Raw genomic sequence first — 6,000 nt, 5'->3', positions numbered from 1 at the left:
TGTCACTCAAAAACTGGGGGGCCTAGGTCCCCCCGGCCTAGATCCACAACTGGTCAACTGTTAATAAAAGTTTTGTATTTTAGTGGTACTATACTCTAGCCCTATATTATATAGAGTAACTCGAGTAAAGATGCCCTACTTTTTCATTATTACCCATTTTCCACTCCTGCAATTGAGGCGAGGTTGTTGAATTTATGATCAATTTGAAGATTGATGTCTTGTCTGTAATATCTCGAAAGACAATTTTATTTCAGTAAATTTAAGAACTTAAAATAAACCATTTACAAAAACCTTCAAGTGGGGCATCTTCGGCATGCATGTGGGGGAAAGATGCCCCAGTTTCATAAGTTTTCAAAATGTGTTCATAAACATCCTAGAAACAGACAATTATGCTTTTGTACCAATAATATCACTAACTTTAACCCCTTACCGCGTGCCGTGTCGTGACGCATACCCTTTTTCACTTTAACTTTTTTGTGATTTATCAAAGGCACAAATGACTGTTTTGTCTGCTGTGTGAGATATTGACGTGTATGAATAAGAGATTTTGGTGTCATCTGGCATGTTCTTTGTGAGTTGTAAATGTGTCATATTATTTCTTACTTATTTCTCGTCGGAATTAAGTGAAAAATCTAAAATTCAAGTTTTAATTCATTTTTCAAGTTCCCATATGAGGATTTCCAATACTGATTTTTTTTTCGCTAAAAGAAAAAATCATGCAGAAAGGGGTTAATTTCTACTAACTATCTATCTAATTATAATGGAAATTTTCAACAAAATAACAAATATTCTCCATGTATATTTTCTAAAACGTTTGTAAACAATAAACAAAACTAAAATAGAAAAAAAAATGTGGACCTTACATATTATTATCATTTGTTCATTTCTTTTTTCATATTTGGATTCTTGCGATCACAATTAATGCAGTGACATGCAGTGAATCTTCAGTTTAAATCCAAACCACCGTAATCGTTCAAATTTCCCAAGGCGTTCACACCGGGAATCGAACCCGGGACTTGGTGCACCAAAGGGATACGTACTAGCCACTAGAGCAGAGGAGAGGACGGCTTTCTTTTAATGTGTAAAAAACTGCTACCTGGAAAAAGTAATGACTCCCCTTATAAAAACTTGCTAGCTACATAGGAGAAATGCTCTTCATTTTACAATGAAGGGATATTTGATTCAGTCAGAGACTTACCTTTGCGAAATAATTCAACTAGATAAAGGAAATTGTGACAAATCAAGTGTGTCGCAGGACCCCTCCGCCAAGAATTTTTAGTATTTTGAACAACCCTCATACATATTCAGCTCGCACAAATGGCTTAAAACTCAATCCATGCACATTCTTTTGATTCAACTTGCTAGCCAACTTGTGTCATATACATACATTATGTGAAGATCATTCAATCCAGTGTTGATTACCTAAGGAGCGAAAATAATAAAGGTTATAAATAGAATATTAGATCATTGAAAGCAGCAAGCAAGCTCTTGCTCCAAACGGGAATTTCCCGTTTGCTTCAGAGTGAACAATTAATTACATGTTATTACAGAACAATTAGTGTTTAATATTCAAACCAAACATTGTTTAAAACATAACGAATGTACAAATCCTTGCAACACGTCACAACTGTTTGTTCCGAACAGAAATCTTAAACCTTTAATGTTATAAAGTGGGGCATCTTTGCTTCGATTTCACTGGGGCAACTTTCCCAATTTTGAGGCAAAGATGCCCCAGTCGATCACGTGACATACCCATGGACGAAAAAAAACATAACAAAGCATATTAATGTTCGTCGAAAGAATGAAGTTCTTAAGCAATTATGTTTTATTCATGTACTTCTAATTAGCTATCATCAAGAGTATTACTACGTTTCACTCTCTAAAATTATGGACACTGAAATAAGAGTAACTTACTTTGTGAACAGGCCTGAACAAAAGCTACTTTTTTTCTCCGATACAACTTCCACATATACGTGTAAACTTTCATGGCATAGTATACATGGCAAGTGTTGTGGCCACGAGTCACAGACCTTGAGCAAATTGAACGGGGGCGTCTTCACTCAATGGGGCATCTTTGCCCAAGATACTATATTAGTAGGTAGCACTAGCACAGATTGAGATAGGAAAGGAAAAGTAGGAAAGATCCTTCGATCATTCCATATGATCTCTGATGTCAGCACACTTCAGTTCTTGAAAATTAACAGTTCTTATGTTATTTGAAATAGAGCGACCTAAATCCCATTTTCCGCATCGGAAATAACAGACGTATGTGTGCTTTACGATTGTTGAAGTCAACACAGTTTTTAAAACTAAATTGAAGTCAGTTAGAGGATGAGATTCAGAGGGTGTCATTTAGAGGGATCAGGGAGAAACAGTTGTCCCCCTGGATTTGAGATTTATAAAGATTTTATCAATAGAATAGTAGTATATCAGTGAAAGATTACTGTTGAAGGTGAGAAGATCCTATTGAAGATTTCATGAACAAAGTTGTTGATGTGTATGCAGCGAAGAAGCCAAGACGAATATGTTTGATTTAGAATCAGAAATGTGAGAAAGAATGAGAACTTTTTGTCAAAATATTTTTATGTATGTTTGTTTTAGAAACACTAAAATAATTGAGTCATTTTAAATCTTCTTTTACCAAACGTCTACATTAATAACAAACAATAACGACTGTAAATAGGAAATAATGACAAAAATAACTACTACAAATAGCAATTAAGCTTATTCTAAAAACATTTTTGTCAGTCTTTATAATTATTTAACGTTTTAGATAAAATTAAAAGATTGTTTTTTTTTTTTAATTATAATCTTACACTGAATATTTATCCGCAATTAGTCTAAATATTAAGTAAGATGTGCATGTGAATGGAATTGTTAAAAATGCTGCTTTCTTGTAAAAATACAGGAAAACTTCCCTCCCCCCGAAAAGTTCACATTCCCCCTCCCCCGTGTGAAATTATCTGAATTCAACACTGCATGCTAGACACAACTAGATTATCTATTAGAGTCTGTTACAAACATATTATTAGTTTTTACTAGACAAAATGGATTGTCTATTAAATCCAGCAAGAGACAAGTAAATTATCTGTTACACACAGACAGAGATATACTTTTAGGTAGCTGTATAGAAAATAGACCGTAGGCTATTCATTTATTTATTTATTGTGTCATTTCTTTATTCCCGGGAACGCCGTGTATTTCAATTAGCATATGATAAACCATAATATAGCATATATTAGAATACTTTCCCAACCTGCTACTGGCTGACGAATAGTAGTTGGCGACTCTCATGTCATGGTGTTACCCCTTTCTAGATCTGCCTCTGATTTTTAGTTCCTTTGTAAATTATTTTACTTTTCCACTCTTTTACATAATAAATCTACTCTGATATGACTGTATTCTGACATTTCTAATTTTGCAAAGGTGGCAACCCTCTCTCTCTCTCTCTCTCTCTCTCTTTCTCTCTGTCTCTCCTTTAGTACCTGTTTAAAATGTATCCATGGCAACCGGGGAGTGTTACCCCCTAAACAAACAGATAAAAGAGATGCCGAAAAAAAAAACTCTGGTAGAGGTATAGAGCGGTAGTGACAGAAAAAAATAAACGTTTGATAGAAAGAAAGCCTTTTTTTTTCTTTTTTTTAAAAAATGAACACATTGGAGGTAATGATGGGAGAAAATACAGACAGAGAGAAACGGAAAAAGAGGAAGGGCAGGGGGTTAAAAATGACGAATCGTTAGCGAGATGAGATGATGTCAGCACTTTTCTGCTGTAGGTACATATAGACCCCATCCTCCACACTGCACCACCGTACCATACCGTATACCTTTGTGTCTGTTTCTTTTTTTGCAAACGGATCATGTTTAAATTTTAAATGTTTATTTCTGGGATTATTGCAAACATTTCTGCCAATCCTATCAAACTGAAAAGAAAGAAAAAAAAGCGACTGATAAAACTCCAATGAGAGTAAATGCAGTAAAAGCAGCGGCAAATGTTTGTAAAAAAAATTGTAAATAAAACATAAAAAGACAAAAAAAGGAATTTATTGGAAGCATAGAGTGAAGCAAAGAGCAAACCAAGTATTTCAATGATGTTCGTGCTGTAAGTGTGTTAGATTAAGTTTCACAGCACATTTTAACATTTTTAAAACTTTAGTAGTTACCCAGTGGTGCCCCCCCTCATGTCCATGACGCACCCCCCCTCAATTGCCTATCCGTAGGTGTTCTTTGATGAAAAAAATCTTTATGATCAATTTTTACACCATCTCAAACATATTTATATAGATTTTTACCCCCCCCCCCAAATATTTCAATGACGCAGTTTGTGTCATAGCCCCCCCTTGTGGGCACCCCTGAGTTACCGTACAGTCACGAAAGAAAGTATTCTTCAGTTGACAAAATTTCTTTTCCTAATAACTCAACAACAAATTAACCTATTAAGAATACCGATTTTGGCAAGTTATCAAGTTATAACTATTCTAAGGATAGCAACAAAAAAATCCAAATTAATTCATATGTTCCCGAGTTATTGGCAAATGAAAAATTTGTCAACTGTCAAATACTTTCTTTCTCGTGTGTACAAACTGAAGATCAAACCAGGACATCACCTGCTGAAAGAGGTGCAAGAGTTTTGTTAGGAAGTAAAATAACAATGGTAATAGATGGAGAAATTTGAAGGAAAACAAAAGCTTCTTACCGGAAATACCGACATAGAAATGGTGAAAAGTGTGATGAAAGCATACAGTATGTAGAGAGTATGGTATTGTGCGGATTTGAGAAACAGACTCTAGGAGAAGAAGAAAACTGGTCTTCAGAACTGATTTAAAAAACGAGATCTTTGAGTTTAACATCCGAAGATTATGCCCTTTAGGTTAAGGAAAACGATGATTAAAAGCAAGTCAATGATGATGGAAGAATTGGTGGAATGAGAAATTCGAAGTGAATGGGAGTACCCAGAGAAAACCCACGGAGATAATGTTGTCCACCACAAGCTTACTTAGCCGGGAATCGAACCAGGGAGCTCACACACCAGAGGTAACACTGAGCCACCGTACAGAACTGATGAAACATCAGCAAAGATTGACGGTAGATAAAAAAGAAACCTCAGATACAAGGATTACTGACCATTGAACAGGATAGGATGTTCTAAGGATCACAGAGAAAATGCAGCAAAACTGTCAGGAGGACAAGATCAGCACCAGGAACAACTTATGGCGATGATCACAGTCCGACTCAAGTTTTATAACCTGAATATCTACGTTCGAGTTGCAATCTCAAAAGCACTGATCATCACTTACAACACTTTAGCGTGACGAAAATGATTCCGATGGTATGTAAAATGGATAGCAGATTACTGGAAAAGCATAACATGATTCGATGAGCGCTCTTTTACTTTATCTAGAACAACAGGCCATGACAGACCCCCAAGGAAGCTTATTCTTCAAACTATCTCCTTTACCTAGAAACATGGCAGCGGCTCTATATTGTTGTGCGACAAAGTTTCGTGATATTCCGTAGATCCTGTGATCACGCTCACAGGATGTAATCTTGTCAGTGATTACTCGTAAGTGGACATTTCAGGATTCACGAGTATCCTATGGTTTGGTCCAGATGTTTTAGCTAATAACAATTCTTTAAGATGCCAAATCAAAAATTCACACTCTCGGAACTGTTGAGGCGTGGTTTCATAAATATTGGGATGAACTACAGCACATCACCTGGCTCCCCAATCTCTAATCTAATTATTAAACACCTTAATCAGTTTTGGAATTCAGATTCCGGAGGAGACATTGTTTTCCATTCTCCTCGGCTGAACTGAATGCTCTGCTGAGCAACACTACATATTCTTTTGGAAACATTCTTGACTTATATGCTTATATTTCACGATAATCAGACTTGTTTCGCAGGCTAACGGTGTTCGCATGTTGTATTAATAGGATAAGTTTAATTTCCACAGTGTTTCCATTGTTTTGATAACCACATACATGCTCCTTCACCTCA

The sequence above is a fragment of the Thermobia domestica genome, chromosome 7 (assembly GCF_964235325.1).
Source record: "Thermobia domestica chromosome 7, izTheDome1.hap1.1, whole genome shotgun sequence".
NCBI lineage: Eukaryota > Metazoa > Arthropoda > Insecta > Zygentoma > Lepismatidae > Thermobia > Thermobia domestica.
Note: the sequence above shows the minus strand (reverse complement) of the source record.